The following is a 26,824-nucleotide window of genomic DNA, read 5'->3' on the forward strand; positions in this document are numbered from 1 at the left end:
CTTCACAGTCACCCTGACTGTGTTGCGAATGCCCTGACCAGGGCTGCGAGCGGCTGCTGAGGCCATAGCTCTGAGGTTGACTGGTACCTGAATTGGCGTTAGGCCGAAGCCAGCATAAAGATCCACCAAGAGCAGGTCCTTCAACGTCCAATCACGATCCAGCGATGGTCTCCAGCAGCTCCGACGACTCGCAGCACGATCCCCGCGGTTTCTCCCCCGCCAGCACATGTCCGCTGCGTCGAACCTGCAGCGCTCGAGCAGAATCTCTTCCTCTGGTCCTCAGGAACTACACATATTGCGAGCCAAACTGATAAGAATAGATACTAGGAGAAAGTGAGGACTGCAGATGCTGGAGATCAGAGCTGAAAATGTGTTGCCAGAAAAGCGCAGCAGGTCAGGCAGCATCCAAGGAACAGGAGAATCGACGTTTCGGGCATTCCTGAAGAAGGGCTTATACCAGAAACGTCGATTCTCCTGTTCCTTGGATGCTGCCTGACCTGCTGCGCTTTTCCAGCAACACAAGAACAGATACTACACTTATTGAGCTCTTTACGTATAGTTGGAACTCGACTTATCCAGGAAAGGGGCCTATTCCATCACACTCCCGACTTCTGCCTTGCCAATGGTGGGCAGGCTTTGCAGTGTCAGTGAGTGAGATAGTCAGCCCAGAATTTCCAGCCTCTGACCTACTCTCACAGCTACAGGATAGGATTATGCCAGTCAGTTGCTTGATGAGTCTGTACTGTTTGTACAATATGTTATTTGAACCAGTGCAAGGCATTGGACTGAAGTTAAATCAAATATATGCAAATAGGGTGGTATCAATGAGCAGGACATTCCAATCTCAGGCACATTCTGTTGTCCTACACTGGCCATCATCCAAGATCATTGTTGTACATGAGCCAGCTTCATGAATTAAACACACCTGAATGCTTTCTGTCCCATTTACCCACCCCCACTGTTTTCAGCCCCTTGGACCCAGACGGTCAAGGTATAGCCTCCGATAATGGAGAAGAGAAAATTGGGGATGCACAAGAGGGCATTTTAAAATTTCCATCCTCGTGTCCACATGCCTCCATCCTTTGCCACCCCTATGTCTGTAACTTCCTTGACTCCAACAATCCCTTGAGACCTCTGCAATCCTCCAATTCTGCCCTCTTGTACATCCCCAACTTTCTCTTCCCCAGAGACTTTTTCTTGAGTGTCTGGATCCAAGGCTCTGGAATCATCCCACTTAAACTCTCGCTCCTCCATTAAGGTGTTCCGGAAGCCTTCGTCACTCAATAAGCTTTTGGTTACCTGTCTGAATACCTCCGTCATTAAGTGCTTATGTGGGGTGTCAGTTAGGTCAGTTGGTGAGGCAGCTGGTTAGTGATGCCAACAGTGTGGGTTCTATTCTCGTACCAGCTGAGGTTACTATTGAAGGACTCTCCTTCTGAATCTCTCCATCTCTACCTCCCTTCTCACCTGGGCCATGATGACCCTCAGGTTAAACAATCCCCAGTCCTCGTTCCCTAATGAGAGAGTAGTCCAATGGTCTGGTGACTTTTACCTTTATGCCTCTATGAAGTACAATGGGACAATTTACAATTTTAAAGATGCTAACTAGATACTGGATATTGTTGTTGAATCCTTAATTCCAAAGAATTGGTTTGACATTTATTAATAGACTTCACACCAGTTGGAAAGATTGAAATCAAGACACATAAATCTTTTATTTTGTGGAGAGTTTATTGATTTCTTACTCATCTCATTCCCACACCCAACACTATAGGTGCTTGCAATTTATAGGCACCTCCTCTTCCTTCTTAATCTAAAATAAAGACATGAACAAGCTTAACAATATGACTAGCCTGACATTAACAACATTGAATCATTTTGTTGACTCATCCACGATAATCTTCTGATAAAGAATATCAAGCTCTTTTGAAAGAGAAATGCACGAGGACTGAAAATAAGAGAAAAATGTGCAACTCTGTACTTGAAGCTATACGAGTGAAGTAACCAGGGGAACAGGTGCAAACAGTGCACTTCCACGTGTGTAAACCATTCAGGTGCAAACCAGCCTAGGCTCGGAACTGGTTTTGCATTGATATGAATTAACCTGTTTCATTTCCCCGCAGACAAGGTCATGTCATTAGTTAAATATGCACAGCTTCAGGTAAGGATTTAGTGGTGTTAGCAGAGAATTGTACCTACATAAACTTCAGGATAATGGGGTTAATTAAAAAAAAGGATTTGTATTATCATCTTTATAACCTGCTCCAACCAGATGAAGAGAGGGAAATTGGCTCCCCTCTTTTTAACCTTCTCTCAAACAGTCACGGCAAATAAATTTAGTTCCTTTTTAGTTTGCAGATATCACAGGTCAGTTAAAATGAGAATTTGTAATTCATTTTTAGTACGTAGGTATCCCACTTCAATTAAAGTGTGATCAACTTGATCAAAATGAATGATCTAAATTACAAAGTTTTCTTGAGTGAAAGAGGAATTTTATTCTTCACTAACCCTGAATAAAGTAACAAAAATGTGACATCAAACACACAAAGATAGGTAATAAGTTTAAAAAGAATTGGATGCCTCATACAGACAAGAAGGTGAAGATAATTACAGTTTAAAGTGTTTGGACTCCATGAGTTGAGAGACTGATTATTTAGCTGTTGTTTCACTTCTTCAGCAAGGTGAAATTTGCACATCTTTGTACTCTTGGTGAATGGTTGCTCCACCATGTTGCTTTTCCACTGGGCACTGGTTTTTGAAGTTCAAAGAGATGGAGAGAAAGGCTAGCAATGTCCTTGCTAGAATCAGTTCATATCCCTTTTCTCTCTCTACCACTGCTCAAAGTCGCTGTTGATATCGGTCCATTTAGTACAATCTGAAGTCTGGTCCACTGTCGTAGAGATCTACAGGACAGAAAAACACCTTTCACCCAACACATCTGTGTCAGCATAAACAACCACCTAACTATTCTGTCAAACTGCATACTCACAGCAAATCCATCAATATATATTGTGCAAGAACAGTCAGTATGGTTTTGTGAAGGGAAGGGAAGGTCAGGTCTGACCAACTTGATTAAATTTTTCAAATCAGTGACTAGGTATGTAGATGAGCACAATGCTTTTGATGTAGTCTACTTGGACTTCTGCAAGGCATGCATGGGAGACTGATAGCAAAAGTAAGAGCCCTCGGGATCCAATGAAATTTGGATCCACAATTGGCTGAGTGGCAGGAAGCAGAGGGTGATGGTTGAAGGGTGTTTTTCCGACTGGAGGCCTAACTGGGGGAGTCTCACAGTGGTCAGTGTTGGGGCCATAAGTGTTTGTGGTATTTATAAATGATTTAAATTTGAAGGGAAAGTCAGGTTGATTTGTAAGTTTACAGATAATACAAAAATTGGTGGGGTGGTAAATAGTGAGGAGGATAGGCTTAGGCCACAAGAGGATACAAAGAGAACACTCAGATGAGCTGATCAGTGGCAATTGGAGTGCAATCCAAATAAATTTGGGGTGGTACATTTGGGCAGAGCAAACAAGGCAAGGGAGGAACAACAGGACCTTGGGAAGCATCAAGGATCAGAGGAATTTTGGTGTATGTATTCACCAGTCCTTTAAGGTATTAAGGCAGGTGGACTAAGTGGTGTCTGGTATACTTGCCTTTATTTGCCAAGACGCAGAGATTAAGAGCAGGGAGGTTATGCTGGAACTGTATAAAACATTGGTTAGGCCGCAGCAGGAGTATTGTGTGCAGTTCTGGCATCCCCATTCTAAGAGGGATGTGATAGCACTGGAGCGGGTGCACAGATGTTTTACCAGGATGTTGCCTGGGCTGGAGAGTTTCAGTTATGAAGAGAGATTGGACAGAAGGAGATTATTTTCCTCAGAGCAGAGGAGACTGAGAGGGGTTCATGATTGTATGTATATAATTGAACGTATAAAATTCTGAGGGGCATAGATAGAGGAGATGTGGTGAAACATTTCCCCTTGATGGAGGGATCAATGACGAGGGGCATACATTTAAATAAGGGGCAGGAGGTTGGGAGGAGGGAGGTGAGGAAAAAGACTGCCACCCAGATGGTGGTGGGGATCTGGAACTCACTGCTTGTTAGGGTGGCTGAGCCAGAAACCTTCATAACATTGGAGAAATATTTAGATGTGCACTTGCAATGCAAGGGGTAGAAAATGGGACGAGAATAGTTAGGTGGTTGCTTTTGACAGGTGTAGTTGGGGTGGGCTGAAGACCTCGGTGATTCTATAACTAGGTTTAATCTTTAGCATAGTAATCTCAACGCAGCTAATTTAATTTCCTACAAATGGGTTCAGTGGATTTTCCTCAATTTGTAGTCAGGCGAGCAATTCTGGTCTCCTTCCTATCGGAAGGATGTTGGGAAACTTGAAAGGGTTCAGAAAAGATTTACAAAGATGTTGCCAGGGTTGGGGGATTTGAGCTACACGGAGAAGTTGAATAGGCTGGGGCTGTTTTCCCTGGAGCGTCAGAGGCTGAGGGGTGACCTTACAGAGGTTTATAAAATCATGAGGGGCATGGATAGGATAAATACATAAAGTCTTTTCCCTGGGGTGGGAGAGTCCAGAACTAGAGGCATAGGTTTAGGGTGAGAGGGGAAAGATATAAAAGAGACTTAAGGGGCAACGTTTTCATTCAAATGGTGGTACGTGTATGGAATGAGCTGCCAGAGGAAGTGGTGGAGGCCGGTACAATTGCAACATTTAAAAGGCATTTGGATGGGTATATGAATGGGAAGGGTTTGGAGGGATATGGGCCGGGTGCTGGCAGGTGGGACTAGATTGGGTTGGGATATCTGGTTGGCATGGAAGAGCAAGACCGAAGGGTTTGTTTCTGTGCTGTACATCTCTATGACTCTATGATGATGGGATTTTCTTTGGGTAGCTTTGCTGCTACTGTCCTTTCTTGGTAATAGTAATATAATAGAACTCAACAGTATAAAGTGGTTAAGGATTAACCACCAACAAGTCTTCAGCAGAAGAGGCATGTATCTAAGCAACAAGAACTTTATTACACAGTTGTGAGATAATCTGTCTTAATACATCAGGTTAACTACATTAACAGTAGATAAGAGATATTGTCTCTAAGAGTTAGTAACTAAATGTCTGCTACTTGGCTGTTGACTCTAGAACTAACAACTGAACAAATAATTAGAATGACAATTTAGAACTGATACTTAGAACTGAATAGCTCCTCCCCGAGAAATTTGCATCAGTGGGTGGAGATATTGAAGTTTACCTTTCAGGTAAACTGCCTTCTGTAAAAGTCAGGTGATTACAGCAGCCATTTTATGTTGGTAGCTGTCCTTTTTAAAACCATTTTTAGTCCAAGCAATGTCTCAGGAATGACAGTCAGATGCTGGAAATCGAGTATTGGTGATCCATTGTTCTTACATTCTGAACAAACCCCAGCACATTCCGAAGCTCTTCACAGTGAAGTACATTTGAAGCAGAGTCACAGCAATACTGTGGGAAATGTAGCTGCTGATTTGTGCACAGCAAGCTCCCAGAAACAGCTTTGTGACAACAACCTGACTATCTGGTTTAGTGATGCTGTTGGAAAGATGCACCAGGAGAATTCTCCCAGGCGAAATCCTGGATCTCCCAACCTGTCACCACTATGAAAGCATCCTGATGACAATGACAAAAGTCTGTAGGACCTTTCGACAATGTGAAATATTCTAAGGCACTTTACAGGTGTATTATCAAACAAAAGTTGATACCTAAGCCACATAATGTGAGTTGTTAGAGCCCTTGATTTTCGTGATCACTGGATACACAGAAATTAAGTACTTTTTGAAATGTCGTCACTGCTCTAATGGGAGGGAGTGGCAGCCAATTTACACACAGCAAACTCCCACAAGCAACAATATGATCATGGCTGAATGAGCTGCACTTTCTGATTGAAGGATACATATTGGCTTCATCGCCAGTGATAACTCCCCTTCCCTCTATAAAATGGTGCAGTAAAATTCTTTATATTTCACCCGAGCAGGGAGATAGGGCCTCTGTTTAACCCTTCATATGAAGGAAGGCTCTTCCAACAGTGCAGCACTGTCTCGGTACTGCACGAGTGTGACAGCTATGATCTTCAACCTGGTGCACTTGGTGCAGGGTAAAAGGTTTACAGTGGAAATTCCTGAGCTTAAGGCCTGGGTTCCAAAGACACAGCCAGGAATGGGACATTAACTAAATCAAGCTGTTCCACTTCCAGCTCCTCATGGGAACAGGGATAAAGGCTGGTTCTGCCAGTGATGTCCTCATCTGGAGATAATTACATTTTTTTTTCACTAAAAGCACAGCTCCAGGCCTGTGTGCAACGTCTGTAAGAAATACAAGGGAGGCAATAGCCTAGTGGTATTATCGTTGATCTGTTCATCCAGAGACCCAGATAATCTTCTGGGTTTGTGTCACAGCAGATGGTGGAATTTGAATTCAATAAGAAAAATCTGGAATTAAGAGTCTAATGATGACCATAAATCCATTGTTAATTGTCAGAAAAAACTCACCTGGTTCACTAATGTCCTTGAGGAAAGCAAACTGCCATCCTTACCTAGTCTGGCCTACATGTGACTCCAGACCCACAGCAGTGTGGTTGACTTTTTAACTGCCCTCTGAGCAATTAGGAATGGACAATAACTGCTGACCTGACCAGCCACGCCCTCATCCCGTGAATCATTAAAAAACCCCTGACAAATACTATATAACAAGGAATAAACCGGTAAACAAGTATTTCACATTTGTCACATGGGGCATATGGTTGGATTGGTATTGAGAGCATGGTATTACACGTTAGTCAAGACCAGCAGTAATCTTTAGATTCAGCAGGATAGAGGGTGGAGGATCTTTAGACCAAATCCATTAATGTAGTTCAATTCTCCATTAACATTAGATATTTGTCCTGGTTTTGTGTTTCAATTATAAATTATTGGAATCACATTGACAATAGGATCTGCCCATCTAAAACGGGTCGCCCTACAATTACACTGTCCAGAGAATGACTGGCATTAAAACAGGACCTTTCAGCCTGGGCCCACCTCAAAGTACTTCACAAGTACTTTGTGAAAACATAACAACCAATTTACACACAGCAAGTTCCCACAAGCATACCTTCGCCCAACAGCTTTTAGTAAATAAGGTAAAGCTTACCCTGAAGAATACACCAACTCATCTCAAAGTAACTCCATGAGTTTAGATTACATTCCCTACAGTGTGGAAACAGGCCCTTTGGCCCACAAGTCCACACTGACTCTCCGACGAGTAACCCACCCAGACCCATTCCCCGAGCCTACAATTACCCTTGACTAATGCACCTAACACTATAGGCAATTTAACATGACCAGTTCGCCTGTCCTGCATATCTTTGGATTGTGTGAAGAAACCGGAGCACCCAGAGGAAACCCACACAGACACGGGGAGAATTTGCAAACTCCACACAGACAGTTGCCCGACAGACCGGATTCGAACCGGGGTCCCTGGCGCTGTGAGGCAGCAGTGCTAACCACTGAGCCACCGTACCACCCATAAGATTGTTTACACTCAAACAAAACAGCAGAATGAAATAGCTGCACAGAGGTCAGTATCCCATCATTAAGTCTCCCTTTGTTTACATGTACACAGTACACTAGCTGTGACCAGCCAGCTCGGAGTCAGTCCCTGCAGTGAAGAGGTTCTGAATCCTCTATTTATGCCTGTCAGCCCAGAACTCTCTGATTTGGCCCAGGTTAACAACCCCAATCAAGGATCTCATAGTCAATACCATCTACCTGATTCCAATCACAACAGGGATTTTGTTTAATGTGTTGTCCAAAAGACAAGCTTTAAGAATGGGAGCACTTGGGTGGGACTGCTTTCACCTCCCTCCATTCTTAACTATTTAACAAAAGCCAATGAATCTGTACTCATGTGTCACTGTATCCTGTTCCCCATACCCCCTTCCAATGATCAGTCCTTGGCCCCTTCCTCCTATTTTTTATCCATGTGCTGCCTTTCACAACATAGTCCAAACGTACATTGTTAGTTTTCACACATACACTGACAACACTCACTGGCACCAACTGTTCCAATGGTGATAAATTATCAAACGTCCTGGCAAATGTGAAAGACTGAATATTTTCCAGAATGAGTTAGGTGTAGTTCTCAGGGCTAAAGGGATCAAGGGGTATGAGAAAAAAACAGGAACAAGGGACTAAATTGGATGATCAGCCATCATCATACTGAATGGGGGAGCAGGTCTAAAGGGCTGAATGGCCTACTGCTGTTTCTATTTCCTGTTTCTCTGACCTCTGGTACTGGTTCAGCAAACAGTGCCTCCAATTCAATATTGGGAAGACTGAAACCATTGTTTTCAGACCCTTCTCTAATCTTCATTCCTCGACCACCAACTCCATACTTCTCACTGCCAACACTCTGAGGTTAAGCCAGTCTGTTCATAACCTCAGTTTCACATTTGTTCCTGAGATGAGCTTCTGACTTCATATTCAATCCTTATTCATGCCTTCATTACCTCTAATCCTGATTATTTCAACATACTCCCTGCTGGTCTCTCACATTCTGCTTCCTGTAAACTTTACTGTTCTTGTAGTTAACTTGCAGCTAGTCCCATTTCCTTATGTTCACTGACCAGGTCAAACAACACCTTGATAGAGTCACAGACAGTCATAGAGCTGTTCAGCATGAAAACAGACCCTTTGGTCCAACTTATCCATGCCAACCAGATATCCCAACCCAATCTAGTCCCATTTGTCAGCATTTGACCCATATCCCTCTAAACTCTTCCTTATCATATACCCATCCAGATGCCTTTTATATGTTGTATTCAAACCAGTCTCCACCACTTCCTCTGGCAGTTCATTCTCTACACACACTACCCTCTGTGTGAAAAGGTTGCCCCTTAGGCCCCTTTTAAATCTTTCCCCTCTTACCTTAAATCCAAGACTTCTAGTTTTGGACTCCCCCATCCTGGAGAAAAGACCTTGGGTAGTCACTCTATCCATGCCTCTCATGATTTTATAAACCTCTATAAGGTCACCTCTCAGCCTCCAACACTCCAGGGAAAAAAAGCCCCAGCCTGTTCAGACTCTCCCCATATCTCAAACCCTCCACTCCCAGTAATGTCCTCGTAAATCTTTTCTGCACCCTCTGAAGTTTAACAACATCCTTTCCATAGAAGGGTGACCAGAATTGTACACAGTATTCCAGAAGTGACCAATGTCCTAATCAATGTCCTGTATAGCCGTAACATGACCTCCCAACTCCTATAGTCAGTGCACTGACCAACAAAGGAAAGCATACCAAATGCCTCCTTCACTATCCTATCTACCTGCAACTCCACTTTCAAGAAGGTATGAACCTACACTCCAAGGTCCCTTTGTTCAGCAACAGTCTCCAGGACCTTACCATTAAGTGTATAGGTCCTGCCCAGATTTCCCCTTCAACAATGCAGCACCTCGCATTTATCTAAATTAAACTCTATCTGCCACTCCTCAGCACATTGGTCCATCTAATCAAGGGTCCCACTATATTCTGAGCTACCCACTGTACCTCCAACTTTGGTGCCACCTACAAACTTGGTTTCAAATCCCTCATTAGCCTCAACCCTCCCTCTTTCTCATCTCCTCCTAAACTCCGTGATATCTGTATTCTTTTAATTTTGTTTTTTTTTGTGCATTACTACTTGGAATTGATCCACAATTGGAGGCCAGGTCTTTGGTCCTCTAGACTTATGTTATGTAACGCCATCCCTACGTGTCTCCACCTCTACCTCACCTTCTTACTTTAGCTCCTCTTTGGCCAAGCCTTTGCTCACCTGACCTCCTGAGTAATGCTCCTGTGAAGCACTTTGGGATGTTTCATTATGTTAAAAGTTATTACTGTTAATAAATGGACATTGTACCTTCACCCAGACAGTGGTGAGCCTGAGGAATTCTCTCTCACACAAAGCAGTCAAGGCAATAACATTGAATATGTTCAAGAAGGAAATAGTTATGGTTCTAAAGGTTCAAGGGATCAACGTGTATTGGGTGAAAGAGAGGATGAGGTACTAGTTGAATGATCAGATGTGATCATATTGAATGGCAAAGCAGCCTTGAAAGCCGGAATGACCTATTCTTCCCCCTACTTATGTGTTTACTGTTGAGTCTCCAATCAATCCCGCAAGCCTGTTCTGCCATTCTGTCAGAACATAGCTGTTAATTATTTATCTGCCTCTGCTCCTCAATGTCCTTGTTTAACAAAAGTGTGTCAATCTCAATCATGAAAGAGCCTTCATAGTGGGAAGAATTTAACACAGGTCCAGGAACAGAAATCATGGGCCCCTGTTCTGTTCCTGGCCCAAGTTCCCATCCCCAGTCAGCCATCTTTTCCTGCCCCAAACCCCGATCAGCAGTCCAGACCTCCAAACCTGAGCGCAACAGGCCCTCTAACGCTGTGGACTCCAGTTACAGGTCCCTAATGTACCCACTCCTATCCCGGGCACCAACTTATATTGACAGCTGTCATTCTAAGTTCTCACATGGGAATTTACAATAAAAATCCAGGATTTTAATATTTAATACATGATTATAATTAGAGATGTCAGGAGTTAATTCTGATTTCACTGTTCCTTTCAGTTTCCTTCTAACCAGGCAAGCAAGAAGGTTAACAAAATGTTGCCCCTTATTTCACGGGGGTTAGCGTATAAGAGTAGGGATGTCTTACTGTAATTGTACAAGGTGCTGGTGAGACCACATCTGGAACACTGTGAGCAGTTTTGGTCCCTTAGTTATGGAAAGATATTATTTCATTGGAGACAGTTCAGGAAGATTCACTAGAATGATCCCTGGTATGGAGGAATTGTCTTATGATCAAAGATTAAACAGGTTGGGACTCTACTCACTGGAGTTTTAGAAAACTGAGAGGTGATCTCATTGAAACATATTAGATTCCTAAGGGGCTTGACAGGGTAAAATACTGAGAGGATATTTCCCCTCATAAGGAGAATCTGGGACCAGAGGATGCAGTCCTAGAATAAAGGGGCATCAATTTAAGACTCAGATGAGGAGATATTTCTTCTCTCAGAAAGACTGTGACTCTTTGGAACTCCTTGTCACAGAGAGTTGTGGGGCAGAGTCCCTCTATATATTTAAGGCTGAGAAAGATAGATTCTTGATCAGTCAGGGAATCAAGGTTAACAGGGAAAGGGCAGGAAAATGGACGTGGAATATAGGATTAGCCACAATCCTATTGAATGGTGGTATAGACTCGAGGGGCTGAATGGTCTATTCCTGTTGCTATTTCTTACGGTTGTATGGTCTTACTTCTAGTGCAGTCTTTAATTTCCTTGCCTCCTTCCAAAACAATTGAACTTCACATTGTTGTCTGCGAATTGTCCAGTCATTTACTGTCAGGTAATATATTGTTAAACAAGTATTCTGGCATGTGTCCGACTGCAGTTGAGATGGCAGAGTGATCCAAACACAAAAAAAATAGGGGTGGATCCATTGCCCAACACAAGGATCCCTCCTACCAGTATCAAACCGCTGGTTAGAGGATAGAATTGGAAGCCACAATGGAAAAACACTCCAATGGTGGCAGCCCCTCTTACTGACTAATTGTAGCAGCCCATGGTCAGCCCTAACATTCGGAAAGTCCCAGCAGCCCAGACTAATGTCGGCCTTGTGTTGTATGGCACCTGAAAGCTTTGCACTCGACTGTACTCCCATTCCACTGCATCTCACTGCCTTCCTGGTCCTTTCTCTTGCATGCACCGATCCACCTTCGATTTCAATGTTCACACTGTGCAATACATGGAGCTAATAACTAAGTAATGATTCGTTTAATTTTACAATGCCATCTTGAGATCTAATTACTAATGCAAACATGAGATGATACCTGAGATAATTTTTACCAGATTGAATAACAGAAATGGCACTTCAGTGAGCTAGTTTGGACTTGTCAAGAATCGAAATGGGAACAGTGCCAGCCTGTTACTGATACTCATATCATGACATCTAATCCTGGAAACCTCCCTCTGGCAGCACTGGGGAAGTCCCTTCATCAGACTGACGACCATTGTGAAGAACAAGGTGAAACAACTTCTCAAGGGCAACCATGTAAAAGATTTTCAGTCCCAACAAGACAAAAATGAGGAATGAGAGTGGGACATCCAACCCCTCTAGCCTGCTGTACCACACAACAGGATCTGATCATGGCCTCACTTCCACTTTCGTGTCTGCCCATTGCCAGGGTTGGAGGGTTTGAGCTATAGGGAGAGGCTGAACAGGCTGGGGCTGTTTTCCCCAGAGCACGCAGATGCTGAGGGGTGACCGTATAGGGATTTATAAAGTCATGAGGGACATAAAGTCATAGAAATGTACAGACCCTTCGGTCCCTTCTGATTGAGATCAGGAGTTTTATTTCTCTCTCTCGCTCTCTCTCAGAAGATTTTAATATGTAGTTTTTGTTCCACAGACAGCAATGGAGGTGTGTCATTGAATACATTCAACGTTGAGTTAAATAGCTGTTTGGTTGACATACAGATATACAGCACGGAAACAGACCTTTCAGTCCAACCCATCCATACCCACCAAATATCCTAAATTAATCTAGTCCCATTTGCCAGCACCTGGCCCATTTTCAGCTGTGACTGAATCCTTCCTATTCATATACCCATCCAGATGCCTTTTAAATGTTGCAATTGTATCAGCCTCCAACACTTCCTCTGGCAGCTCATTCCATTCACGTACCACTCTCTGCGTGAAAAAGTTGCCCCTTAGGTCTTTTTTATATCTTTTTCCTCTCACCCTAAACCTTTGCCCTCTAGTTCTGGACTCCCCACCCAAGGGAAGAGACTTTGTCTATTTATCCTATCCAAGCCCCTCATCTTATAAACCTCTATAAGATCACCCCTCAGCCTCTGACGCTTCAGGGAAAACAGCCCCAGCCTATTCAGCCTCTCCCTATAGCTCAAATCCTCCAACCCTGGCAATGTCTTTGTAAATCTTTTCTGAACCCTTTCAAGTTTCACAACATCCTGGATAGGATAAATTGACAGTCTTAACCCTGGGGTGGAGGAGTCCAGAACTAGAGGGCGTAGGCTTAGGGTGAGAGGGGAAAGATATAAAAGGGACCCGAGGGGCAACCTTTTCATGCAGATAGTGGTGCACGTATGGATTGGGCTGCCAGAGGAAGTGGTGGAGGTTGGTACAATTGCAACAGTTAAAAGGCATTTGGATGGGTATGTGAATAGGAAGGGTGTAGAGGGATATGGGCCGGGTGCTGGCAAATGGGACTAGATTAATTTAGGATATTTGGTGGGCATGGATGGGTTGGACTGAAAGGTCTGTTTCCGTGCTGTATATCTCTATGTCAACCAAACAGCTATTTAACTCAACCTTGAATGTACTCAATGACACAGCCTCCATTGCTGTCTGTGGAATGAAAGCTACATATTATGATCTTCTGAGAGAGAGAGAGAGAAAAAAACTCCTGATTTCAATCTTAAATGGGTCTCAATCTTAATTTTTAAACCGGGTCCTCCATTTCTAGACTCCCCACAAGGGGAAACTTGACTGTGTTTTTGCACAGTTGACTGACTGTCTTTTTGCATCTTGAAAAAAATGAATGCTTGCTGTAAGCCATGTCATAGTTCTTTTAAGACAGCCCATTGCCTACTTGCAGTCACAGCTGAAAATGTGTTGCTGGAAAAGCGCAGCAGGTCAGGCAGCATCCAAGGAGCAGGAGAATCGACGTTTCGGGCATGAGCCCTTCTTCAGGAAAGATTCCTGAAGAAGGGCTCATGCCCGAAACGTCGATTCTCCTGTTTCTTGGATGCTGCCTGACCTGCTGCGCTTTTCCAGCAACACATTTTCAGCTCCGATCTCCAGCATCTGCAGTCCTCACTTTCTCCTACTTGCAGTCACACCTTATCGTCTGTTTTCCTATTGCAGCTCAGCCTCTTGTGCCTTCCTTTTACACTTTCCCATTTTCATATTTAACATCCGTGCTTCAGATTGAACCACCTTGCTTCCCAAACATAAAGTAAAGAGTTATCACGTTGTGGTCACTCATTCCTCAAAGTCTCTTTTTGCAACAAGGTTATTACATCGGCCTTTTTTATGATGTAATGCTAGATCTAAAATAAATCTAATCTCATGTCAACTCTTCAACATGCTACTCTGGAAAACCATCCCTCAGACACTCCAGAAACACATTCTCCACAGCTTTAGTGCTCAGTTGGTTTATCCAGTCTATATGCAGATTGAAGTCTTCCATGATTACTGGGTTGCACATGCTCCACACTTCTCTTGATTAATACCATGCTGTGCATGACCACTACTATTTAGTGACCTATAAATAACTCTAATCAATGTTTGCTGCCCCTTGCGGTTTCTTATTTCTACCCAAACAGATTCCAGTGTTCTTCTGATCTGAGCTGCTGCCTGACTAATGTGCTTGAAATAACTCCACAGAGGCTGGTATCCCGTCACCAAGTCACCCTTTAATCACACTTGCATAGTACATGATATTAACCCAGCTAGCTCAGAGCCGGTTCCTAGAGTGAGCAGAAACCCCGACACTCCTGTTTATACCCGTCAGCAAGGGCTCCCTGAATGCATCAGGTTAGCAGCCCCAATCAGCAAACTCATGTTCTATGAGGTCCAGCTGACTGACCTCATTACAATCATTACAGTACTGATCATATTATCACCTTTCCTTCACGTTTGCCCTTCCTAAACTTTGAATATCCTGAGTATTCAGTTTCCAGCCCTGGTCACAGTGCAGCCATGTTTCTGTCAGGGTAATTAGATCCAGCCATGTACCTCTAGATTGTCTACCTTACTGGGAATGTGCATGTATTCAGGTAGAGTGCCCTTGATGCTGTCTTTTTGACAGCATTCTGCTTTTGAAGCTTACTCGATGCTTAACTTTGTTTCTCCTGTCTTCTCGTCTCCCGAGCAGCTTTCTACCTCCGGTAACCGAGGTCCTGTTACCCCTCAGGTTCCCATCCCTCCAACAAGCTCATTTAAACCCACCCCAACAGTATTAGCAAATCATCCTGTGAAGATATCATTTTCTGTCCTGTTTAGATGTAACTCCCCCAGTTTATACAGGTCCCACTTACCCTACTTTCAATGCTTCATTAGTTGTCCGGTCAGGTGTTCAATCGATCCTGTCCTTTTGCTCAATAGCAGGTGGCACTGGAAGTAATCCTGAGATTATTGCTCTGGATTATTGCTCCTGTTTTTTTTAAATGTCCCTTTAATGCTTTTTAACTTTCACTCCCTGAAATCTGCTTTCAGGAGCTCATTCCTCTTCTCACCGATGTCATTGGTACCAATGTGGACCAAAACTTCTGGCAATTCTCTGTTTCCCCGAACAATGTCCTGCAGCAGCTCCATGACATCTTTGACCCTGGCACCAGGGTGAAAACACCCCACTCTGGAGTCACATTTAATGTCTACCTGACTCTCTCACTATGAAATTCCCTCTCACTGTAGCCTCTCCATCTTCTCCCAGTCTCCTTGTACAGCTGAGATGCCCTTGGTGCCATGGGTTTGACTCTTGCTTCCCTCCCCATTACCATCACTGGTTTCCAAACTGGAATGCTGATTCAGAAGAAAGATGCACTCAGGGGGGAGTCCTGCACTACCTTCCTGGTTCTTGTAGACTGCCTGATAGTCACCCATCCCCTCTCTGTCTGTGAGCTTCTAATCTACGGTGTGACCACTTCCCTATATATGCTCTCCACATGCCTCACATCAGCACCATAGTGACTCCAGTGACTGCCCCAAATTCCGAAATCCAGGTCTCAAACTTGTGCAGTGATTTACACTTCCTGAGCATGTGATCAGCTGGGGACCACAGATAAAGGATGCATACTCCATTTGGCTCAGCTGACTCGCCATCCTGTAACTCTAGAAACGATTTGTTAAACTTAGAGTGAGTATAAACTTACTATAAAAGCTAACCAGTAACTTAACTTCACTTAGTCATAGTCATACTCACAGAAACAGACCCTTCTGTCCAACTCATCCATGCCAAGCAGATATCCTGAACCAATCTAGTCCCATTTGCCAGCACTTGGCCCCTATCCCTCTAAACTCTTCCTATTCATGTACCCATCCAGACATCTTTTAAATGTTATAATTGTACCAGCCTCCATCACTTCCTTTGGCAGCTCTTTCCATACACTCACCACTCTCTGCGTGGAAAAGTTGCTCCTTAGGTGCCTTTTTTCTTTTCCCTCTCATCTTAAACCTATGTCCTCTAGTTTTGGACACCCCTACCCTAGGAATAAGGCCTTAGCTATTCACCCTGTCCATGCCCCTCAAGATTTTATAAACCTCTATAAGGCCACCTTTCAACCTCTGACGCTCCAGGGAAACCAGCCCCAGCCTATTCAGCTTCACCCTATAGCTTCAACCCTTCAATCCTAACAATGTCCTTTTAAATCTTTTCTACACCCTTTCAAATTTAACAACATCTTTCCTATATCCTGGAGACTAGGATTGAACTCATTATCCTTAAATTGGCTTCACCAATGTCCTGTACAGTCATAACATGATGTCCCACCTCCTGTACTCAATGCACTTACCAATGAAGGCAAATACCTTCTTCACTACCCTGTCTACCTGAGACTCTAATTTAACATAAAGTCATAGAGATGTACAGCATGGAAGAAGACCCTTCGGTCCAACCCATCCATGCTGACCAGATGTCCCAACCTAATCTAGTCCCACCTGCCAGCACCCGGCCCACATCCCTCCAAACCAACTCCCCCCCACCTCGATTCATATATCCATCCAAATGCCTTTTAAATGTTGCAATTGTACCAGCCTCCACCACTTCCTTTGGCAGCTCATTCCATACACGTACCACCCTCTGTGTGAAAAAGTTTCCCCTCAGGTCTCTTTTATACCTTTCCCCTCTCACCTTAAACCTATGCCCTCTAGTTCTGGCTTACTACTCCTTCAGTTTACTTTATTGTTGTAATTTGCTTTGACTTGATTTAACTTTATTTCCTTTGTGGTTGTGTTCATTATTGAAATCCGGGTAGCTACTGGTTCTTTATACATGATTTTTCTTTTAGTTTAATCTCACTCTATAATGGCAGCTTCTCACCAACCAATCCACCTTCAGTTTTACTATGATACCACGCTTGGTGTTTTGTTCAGATTCAGCCCAGCTGGTAAGTAAATAGTCCCGAGTAGACGTGTCCCTCTTATCCCACAGTCCAAAGATGTGCAGGTTAGGTGGATTAGCTGTGGTAAATGTGGAGTTACTGGGACAGCATAGGGGGCTGGCTCTGGGTGGGATGCTTGTTGGTATGGACCTGATGGGCTGAATGGTCTCTTCCCACACTGTAGGGATTCTATGGTCCTCCTTTGTTGACTAATGCCCTTCAGGGAAGGAAATCTGCGATCCTTATTTGGTCTGACCTACATGTGACTCCAGACCTACAGCAATGTGGTTGACTCTCAACTGCCCTCTGAAAGTCACTCAGTCTGAGGGTAGCTAGGGACAGGCAATGTCTATGTCCCACGGGTGAGCAAAGAAAAACTTGTCATTTAATAAAATGGCAGGTCAGTGGCTCGGAATCCTGTAGCATGTAACCGCCTCCTGACTTCCCAAAGCCTGTCTGCCATCTACAAGGCACAAGTCAGGTGGGTGATGGAATTATTCCCACTTGCCTGGATGAGTGCAGCTCCAACAACGCAACACTATTCAGGACATAGCTTGATTGGCACCACATTCAACATTGACCATCTTCACCGCCTACACTCCATGGCAGCAGTCTTTACCAACGACAAGATACATTGCACCGATTCACCAAGGCTCCTCAGACAGCAGCTTCCAAACTCACAATATCTACCAGGACAAGGACAGCAATTATGGGAGAACATCATGGGCTGCAAGTTCCCCTTCAAGAGACTCACCACCCTGACTTCAAGATCTGCTGTGATTCAAAAAGACAGCTCACCACCACCTTTTTTGAGGGCAACAAGACATGAGCAATACATTCTGGCCCAGTTAAATAAATTATGGTCACATCCCGTGAAAGAAAAAATAAAATTTCTGCATCCGATGTGACAAGTCTATGGCTTTAAGAGGTGTATTATGTCCAGGTTTCTTTTTTGAAGAGAGGTTGAGACAGAGTTGGAGAGTGGCCTGTTCCAAGCCAATAAAGTGAACAGCTTGTGAGGCCTTGGCGGTGTCTTTAAAAGTTGAAACAATAGAAGCAGCCTGAATCAAGCTACCACAGAACCAAAGGTTTTGGTTTAGTTTTCAGTAGCTGTTGGTCTTGTGAAAGCTGCTACATCTCTCTCTCTCTCTTTCTGTTAGAGTTAAAAGCTGGGATTCTCTTCCCGCGATTGAATTGCATGTGAGACAATCTATGCTCCTGATCTTGCTTTTGGGTTGTGCCTACTATATTAGAAGTTAATACTAAGTTTATTATTTTGTTAACAATTTCAATAGAGTTATATCAGCCAATTCTTTCTTTTTTATTTTGTCTGTATTTTTATTACAGTACATGAATAAAGCTTTGCTTCAAGCCTGATAGTTTGAGCAATCAAATACATCTGGAAGACAGTGCTTGGCATTTGCCTTTTAAATAAGAAAATGTCAGGGTCGAGCTTACCTCTTTGACACGTTTTGAGGAGGTTTGGTCCATAACACAAACTTGTCAAGATCCATTGGGATCTTACATGTTTCAATGTGAGCATCTCTCACTCTTCTGAAACTCCAATGGCCAACATGCTCAATCTTTCCTCATAAGACAACCCCTTCCTCCCAGAAATCTGTCGAGTGACTCTTCTTTCAGACTGTCCATTCAATGAATTGAAGTTGACTCGATATTGGAAATAACTGCTAATTTTATTGAAGCGTAAGTGAGCCATAATGAACACAATATTTGAGCAGCAGTTTATAATCCATATTTGAGAATAATATTTGTTATTGACCTTATGATTGAAAGTGGGACCCAGTCTTCATAGCTCCTACTGTCATGTGCTTGTCTGCTACCTGCTGGGTCCTTATACACTTTGAAGGGATTGGACCCCTCAGGAAATGCTTCCTAAAAGGAGGAGCTGCAGAAAATCCCACCCGTTCATCGGGACATCTATTCTGAGTTGAAGAACAGGCCTTGGACATCCATTATCTGGTTTTCAGCTTGAGTCCCTGTTCTTGTGTTCCATTTCTATAATTTCTGATGGACCCTATGAAGTTTAAAGACGACCAAGTCCAGTATTTGTTCTCCCTCATTGACACACAAGAAAAAGAAGCTTAAAATGTTTGTGAGATGAATACAGTTTACAGAAAGATATTGATTGATTCAGTGACTGTTGGCAAATGGAGTGTAATGGGGGAAAATGTGAAGTTGTATGTGTCGGAAGGGTAAACAGAGAACGGAATATTGTTTAAATGGAGAAAAGCTGCAGAAAACTGCAACACAAAGGGACTTGGGGGAACTTGTACACAAAACTAGCACAGAGTTGCAGCCGGTAATCGGGAAAGCTAATGGAATTAGATTAGACTCCCTACAGTTTGGAAACAGGCCCTTCAGCTCAACATATCCACACCAACCCATTCCCCTAACCTATATTTGCCCCTGTCTAATGCACCGAACACTATGGGCAATCTAGCATGGCCAATTGACCTGACCTGCACATCTTTTGGATTGTGGGAGGAAACCAGTGCACCCAGAGAAAACCCACGCAGACACGGGGAGAACATACAAACTTCACACAGACAGTTGCCTGAGGCAGGTAACGAACCCAGGTCCCTGGTGCTGTGAGACTGCAGTACTAATCACTGAGCCACCATGCCATCCTAATGTTGGTCCTTATTTCAATGGTGATTGGTGTATAAGAAACCTTTCAAGGAGTTGATGACACCACATCTGGGACACAGTGAGCACTTTTGATCCCCTTATTTAAGAAAAGATGTCATTTCTTTGGAGGCAGTTCAGAGAAGGTATGGAGGGAGTGCTGAATGAGCAAAGGCTAAGCAGGTTGGGACTCTACTCACTGGAGTTTAGAAAAATGAGAGGTGATCACTTTGAAAGATATTGGACTATTAAGTGGCTTCACATCTGAGAAACATCTGAGAAGATGTTTCCCCACATGGGAGAGTCTAGGACCTGAGGGCACAGTCTCAGAGTAAAGGGGCACCAATTTCAGACTGAGATGGGGAGGAATTTCTTCTCTCAGAGGGTCTTGGGAACTCCTTGCCACAGAGAGCGCTGTGGGGGCAGAGTCCTTGTGCATATTTAAGGCTCAGGGAGATAGATTCTTGATCAATCGAGGAATCAAGGGTTACTGGGAAAGGGCGTGTCTGTTTAGCTGTGACACTATTGAATGGCAGAGCAGGCTCGAGGGGCCGAATGGTCTACTCCTGTTCCTATTTCTTATGGTCTAATGGGATAAATAGCTTTGTATTTCCTCCTGAAAAAATGGAGTGGGGTGAGGGTTGGCATATGCTGTTTATTTTGGTTCTGGGGCACGCCTTGGTGACAGTGGGGCTGCAAATCTCCTTCAAAAAGCAGAGCATTGTCCCTCCCTCCCGAAGAGTGCACACTACTAACAGGACTGTCCTTAAAAGACAGAGATTAGGGTGTGGGAATGTACAGCCTGGAGGTATTTGTGAGGAGTGGGGGCAAGTTCAACTGAGACATTCAAGATGGCTGTGAAGGGGAGGTGGTCTATATCACTCTGTGCAGACCAGGGTGTGAGGGAGAGGTGGTCTACGTCACTCTGTACAAACCAGGCTGTAAGGGGGAGCTGGTCGACATCACTGTACAGACCAGGCTGTGAAGGGGGAGGTGGGCTACATCACTCTGTACAGACCAGGGTGTGAGGGAGAGGTGGTCTACATCACTCTGTACAGACCAGGCTGTGAGGGGGAGGTGGTCTACATCACTCTGTACAGACCAGGGTGTGAGGGAGAGGTGGTCTACGTCACTCTGTACAGACCAGGCTGTGAGGGGGAGGTGGTCTACATCACTCTGTACAGACCAGGCTGTGAGGGGAAGGTGGTCTATATCACTCCGTACAGACCTGGCTGTGAGGGGAAGGTGGTCTATATCACTCCGTACAGACCTGGCTGTGAGGGGGAGGTGGTCTACATCACTCTGTACAGACCCGGCTGTGAGGGGGAGGTGGTCTACATCACTCTGTACAGACCAGGCTGTGAGGGGAAGGTGGTCTATATCACTGCGTACAGACCTGGCTGTGAAGGGGGAGGTGGGCTACATCACTCTGTACAGACCAGGCTGTGAGGGGGAGGTGGTCTACATCACTCGGTAGAAATTAGGTGTGGATGTGTGCAAGGGCAAAGGGTTAAAGAGAAGAGATTTTGTCTGTCTTCTAAGACAGCATCTTCCAAACACATGACCACTTCCATCTAAGGACAAGGGCAATAGATACATGGGAACACCATCGGCTGCAAGTTCCCCTTGACATGGAGATGTATTGCCATTCCTGCTGGGTCAAAATCCTGGAATTCCCTCCACATTGGCCATGGAATGCAATGGGTCAAGAAGCAGCTCACCACCACCTTCATGAGAGCAACCGGTGATATGGGCAAAAACTGCTGGCCCATCCAGTGACACCTACATCTCATGAACAAAGTTTTTAAAAATTGCTCCTCAAAAACAACTTTGCCAATTGAGCATTAAGTCACTCTTTCTAATAATACCTTCTTTGTTGGATTGGCTATTCCTGTCTAACTTTGCCCCTTTGTGGGTACCTCCTCTTTTAGAGGATTTTTGTGACAGTGAGTGTTTGGTTCTTGCAGCCTAACACACAGTAAGACATTAAGATACTAATCAATAGAAGCAAGGAAGCAATACTGATCAATAATTGGAGCACAGCGTGCGATGTGAAAGTTTTAAATTATGAATCAAAAATATTGATCAAATCTACAATACAATGCTAAGTAAATGTTTTGTTAAATATTGACCTGCCCACCTATTGTCACCTATTCTGTACCTTTTCAAGAGCAGACAACTTCTTAAAACGGTTCCCATTCAATCAGTGAGTTCAAACTGAGTTCAGCCTTCTAGTAATTTTGAACTTGAAATGATCAGTGACAAGTAAGACTTATATAGTATCAGACAGCTGCTCGAAGCATGACAGACTGAACTGTTCATCGGATGTTCGAAAGCAAGATGCTGGAAATCTGAAATCCAAAATGGAAAATGTTGGTCAAAGTCCAACAGGATCTCTGAGGAGAGAGATAGACAGACAGAGTTAACCATTGCTGATCTTTCATCAGAACCATGATAAAGAACATATTTTTCCAACTGTGTCCCTCTGATTTGTCTACTCCCCAGTTCTCCCTTGTGCCTTCAACATAACGTTGCTTGATTTACGAGCACATTTCCTTCAGTAACCATTTCCTTGCGCATTTTCAAGAAAGCACAAAAGTAGTTTGTGGCTCTGAAAGAGTTAATATGTGCATGGACTGCCCTGTGACAATGTCACAAGTCAGTGGATAGAGTGAAGAAGGATCTTGTTGGAGACAAATCTAAGGCCAGTGTGCATCTACCAACCTTTGTCATAATGTAGATCATATCCATGTAATCTGTAAATAGTTACAGTAATGCAGTAAACTTCCTATCGTTTATATAACAAGGCTCATTCAGTTAGAACAGAATGGTGGATATTCTCATCTACATTTGACCACTTTGAGTCTGAAGGAGTTGACCCGCGTATAACCATTTAGAACATAAAATATCGAACATAGAACATTGCAGCGCAGTACAGGCTCTTCAGCTCTCGATGTTGCATCGACCTGTGAGACCAATCTGAACCCTATCTATCCATTATCACCCATATGTTATCCAATGACCATTTAAAAGCCCTTTAAGTTGGCACACCCCTCCTACTCTCTGAGTAAAGAATCTACCTCTGACATCTGTCCTATATCTATCACCCCTCAATTTAAAGCTATGTCTCCTTGTGCTAGCCATCATCATCCAAGGAAAAAGGCTCTCCCTGTCCACCCTATCTAATCCTCTGGTCCTCTTGTATGCCTCTCTTCAGACACCCCTTAGCTTTCTTGTCTCTAACAAAAACAGTCTCAAGTCCCTCAGCCTCTCCCCATAAGACCTTCCCTCCATACCAGGCAACATCCTGGTAAATCTCCTCTGCACCCTTTCCAATGCGTCCACATCCTTCATATAATGTGACAACCAGAACTGTAGACAATAGTCCAAGTGCGGCCGCACCAGAGTTTTGTACAGCTGCAGCATAACCTCATGGTTCCAAAACTCAATCCCTTTACCAATAAAAGCTAACACACCATATACTTTCTTAACAACCCAATCAATCTGGGTGACAACTTTCAAAGATTTATGTACATGGACACCGAGATCTCTCTGCTCATCTACACTACCAAGGACCTTACCATGAGCCCAGTACCTCTGTATTCCTGTTACTCCTTCTATAGTGAATCACCTCACACTTTCCCGCATTAAACTCCAATTTCCACCTCTCAGCCCAGCGCTGCAGCTTATCTATGTCCCTCTGTAACCTGCAACATCCTTCAGCACTATCCACAGCTCCACCGACCTTCGTGTGATCTGCAAATTTACTAACCCATCATTCAAAGCCCTCATTCCGGTCATTTATAAAAACGACAAACATCAGTGGGTCCAAAACAGATCAGTGTGGTACACCACTAGTAACTGAACTCCAGAATGAACATTTTCGTTAAACCATCACCCTCTGTCTTCTTACAGCTAGCCAATTTCTGATATAAACCGCTAAATCACCCTGGAAAGAAACAATTAGAGAAATATTGCACATGGGAATGGAGAGGTGCAAACTCAGAGCCAGACCAGCTCCTCATTGACTAGACATCTACAAATACATTGAAAGAATGGTGTCTACCCGCAGCGCGAGGGGAAATGAGTCCCAGGGCAGCGCGAGGGGAAGCAGGTCCCGGAGCAGTGCAGCTTACCTTGGTGTAGCTGAGTGCCGGTGTGGAGCGGACTGGAGGCCTGGAGCAGAGTGGGACAGATGCTGGACGGTCCTGGCGCAGATGGTCAGACCACGTGCTGAGCTGCTGCTATTTGAAATTCTTTTACTGGACTGTAATGTCAATCCTTTAACTATGTTATAGCTATCTTACTTCTAACTTATTTTTTAGACACTTTAAGTACTTTTCCTTTTATTCTTCTGTTGTATCCTAGATTTGTACTGAGGTACTTGTACCTAAGATGGCACATTACAGCAGCCATTGTAAACCTTGTATTTCTGTACTGGAGTAAACGTGATAATAACAGATACGCTATTCTCTTCTTACCATTGGAGTGATACTGTGAATGAGTGTTTTTAGAAAATAAAGAAAACTTTAAACGACTCCAAATGTATTCAATTTAATTATAAAACTCAATTATTATCTTCATCTGTTAAATCTAATTGAATCATTTATACTGAGAGTTCTTTTGAATGAAGGAGGGGTGTTATATTACTATATTATTTGTGAAACTTTAAGAACTATTTGGACAACAATTAGATTAGATTACTTACAGTGTGGAAACAGGCCCTTCGGCCCAACAAGTCCACACTGATCCTCCGAAGAGCAACCCTCCCAGACCCATTCCCCTGCACTAACACTACGGGCAATTTAGCATGGCCAATTCACCTAACCTGCACATCTTTTGGACTGTGGGAGGAAACCGGAGCAAACCCACGCAGACACGGGGAGAATGTGCAAACTCCACACAGACAGTCGCCTGAGGCGGGAATTGAACCCGGGTCTCTGGCGCTGTGAGGCAGCAGTGCTAACCACTGTGCCACCGTGCCGCCCATCATATTTGTGATGCAAATGTTCACCCAGGGTGTCACATTAACTGCAACACTGCAGTCAGGTGCAGAACTGGTGAGGTTCAAGAAATACCATAAGACCATAAGGTATAGGAGGAGAACCTGGCCATTCAGCCCATCGAGTCTATTGCACCATTCAATCATGGCTGATATGTTTCTCAACCCCATTCCCCACTTTCCTCCATATAACCTTTGATTCCTTTACAAACCAAGAACCTATTTATCTCTGTCATAAATACTTTCAAAGACTTGTCCTCCATGCCCTTCTGTGGCAATGAGTTACACAGATTAACCATTCTCTGGCTGAAGGAATTCCTCCTCATCTCAGTTCTAAAGGGTTGTCCCTTCATTCTGAGGCTGTGCCATCAGGTCCTAGTCTCTCCTACTAGTGGAAACATCTTCTCCATGTCAACTCTATCCACGCTTCTTATCCTTTTAAGCTCCATCGTGTACACACTCATGTCCTTAACTGCTCCTCATATGACAAACTCTTCATCCACAGGATCATTCTTGTGAACCTTCTCTGAACCCCTCCAAAGCCAGCACATCCTTCCTTAGATTTGGGGCCCACAAATGCTCACAATAATCAAAATGTAGTTTGACCAGAGCATTATACAGCCTCAGCAGTACATCCCTGCTCTTGTATTCTAGCCCTCTTGAAATGAATGATCACATTGCATTTACCCTCCCAACTGCTAACTGAATCTGCATGTTAACCCTAAGAGAATCCTGAATTAGGGTTCTTAAGTCCTTTTGTGCTTCAGATTTCTGAAGTCTTTCTCCAGTTGGAAAATGCTCCATGTCTCCATTCTTCCTGTCAAAGTCCATATCCTCACACTTTCCAACTCGGTACTCCATCTGCCATTTCTTTGCCTATGCTCCCAGCCTCTCCAACTCCTTCTGCCGCCTCCCCACTTCCTCAACACCACCTGCCCTCCATCTATCTTTGTGTCATCTGCAAACTTAGCAACAATGCCCTCAGTTCCTTGTCCAGATTGTTAATGTATAACATGAATAGTTCTGGTCCCAACACTTATCCTTGTGGAACTCCATTAGTCACCAGCTACCATCCTGAAGAAGACCCCATTATCTCCACTCTCTGCCTTCTGCCAGTCAGCCAATCCTCTCTCCACACCAGTACCTTCCCCCAATACCATGGGCTCTTGTCTTATTTAGCAGCCCCCGATGCGCACCTTGTCAAAGGCCTTCTGGAAATCCAAGTAGATCACTTACTGTGGAAAAGGGTATGGAAGATATAGACTGTCGGGGCATAGATGGTGACACCTTGCAAAAGGTCCAAATTATAGAGGAGGAAGTGCTGGATGTTTTGAAATGCATAAGTGTGGATAAATCCCCAGGACCTGGTCAGATGTACCCTAGAACTTTGTGGGAAGCTAGAGAAGTGATTGCTGGGCTTCTTGTTGAGATATTTGTATCATCGATAGTCACAGGTGAGGTGCCGGAAGACTGGAGGTTGGCTAACGTGGTGCCACTGTTTAAGAAGGGTGGTAAGGACAAGCCAGGGAACTATAGACCAGTGAGCCTGATGTCAGTGACGGGCAAGTTGTTGGAGGGAATCATGAGGGACAGGATGTACATGTATTTAGAAAGGCAAGGACTGATTAGGGATAGTCAACATGGCTTTGTGCGTGGGAAATCATGTTTCACAAATTTGATTGAGTTTTTTGAGGAAGTAACAAAGAGGATTGATGAGGGCAGAGCAGTAGATGTGATCTATATGGATTTCAGTAAGGCATTCGACAAGGTTCCCCATGGGAGATTGATTAGCAAGGTTAGATCTCATGGAATAAAAGGGAGAACTAGCCATTTGGATCCAGAACTGGCTCAAAGGTAGAAGACAAAGGGTGGTGATGGAGGGTTGTTTTTCAGACTGGAGGCCTGTGACCAGTGGAGTGCCACAAGGATCAGTGCTGAGTCCTCTACTTTTCGTCATTTACACAAATGATTTGGATGCGAGCATAAGAGGTA

The sequence above is a fragment of the Chiloscyllium plagiosum genome, chromosome 23 (genome assembly GCF_004010195.1).
Source record: "Chiloscyllium plagiosum isolate BGI_BamShark_2017 chromosome 23, ASM401019v2, whole genome shotgun sequence".
NCBI lineage: Eukaryota > Metazoa > Chordata > Chondrichthyes > Orectolobiformes > Hemiscylliidae > Chiloscyllium > Chiloscyllium plagiosum.